The following is a 932-nucleotide window of genomic DNA, read 5'->3' as shown; positions in this document are numbered from 1 at the left end:
GGTGAAGTGACTTGCCCAAGGACACAACGACCGAGACTAGAAGAGAGATCTGTGTGTGGCATGAAGAACGAGGAGGGCAGCTGGACCGCTGCCACAACAACAGTCTGGAAATAAAGACAATTTACAGTGCTGTGCGTGGGTTCTTTATTCTGTCACAACAGCTTTGAAGTTATTTTATACCTCCCAGATTGTCTTATCTTTGGTAGTTTTCTTGGACATTTCCTGTCAGGATCCTGGAGCTCCTGACCCAGTGTTGTGAGTTTCTTGTGTCTCAGGGTTTTTGTGTTATGTTGCATGTTCTAAGTTGTCTTTGTTGCCTCAGTTTGTTCTATAGTCTAGTATCTTAGTTTGGGTTTCTTGTATTCTGGTTAGTTTTCTGAGTGTTTAGTAGCCGCCCTCTGTGCCTCCTTTATGTTGGTCTCTGAGTTTCTTAGTTGCTCTGTCTCCCCTAGTCAGTCCGCATCTGTGTTACATTTCCTGTTTTACTTTGAAGGTCTGTGTCCTAGGTGAATGTATTGAGTTTCGCTTCCCTTTGGTCTGGTTATGTCTGATTTCTCCCAGCTGTGCTCCCCTCCTGTGTCTCATTCCCCTCGTTATTTCCCAGTGTATTTAAGCCCTGTGTTTCTCTGAGTCAGTGTCGCGTCGTCCCTCATTGCTGTGTTACTCGCTCCCTGTGTTTTCTTGAACTTAGAGTTCCCAGTGTGGCTTTGTTTTGTATGCATCTTCCTTGCCAGCCAATAAAGCTGTGATTTTGAGTTCATCCCTCGAGTCTGAGAGCCTGAATTTTGGGTCCAACTCCTGCCTGCCACACAGCGCTTGTTGACATTTCCACTACATAAATGGGAGGAAATTATTTGGTTTTGTTGAAAGGGAGGATGTTGGAAAGGCCTGACTTGCCCAAACATATAGTGTGGGTGTGCTGTAAATGTCTC

The sequence above is a fragment of the Haplochromis burtoni genome, unplaced genomic scaffold (assembly GCF_018398535.1).
Source record: "Haplochromis burtoni strain Fernald_Lab_line unplaced genomic scaffold, NCSU_Asbu1 Contig_651, whole genome shotgun sequence".
NCBI classification, from domain to species: domain Eukaryota; kingdom Metazoa; phylum Chordata; class Actinopteri; order Cichliformes; family Cichlidae; genus Haplochromis; species Haplochromis burtoni.
Note: the sequence above shows the minus strand (reverse complement) of the source record.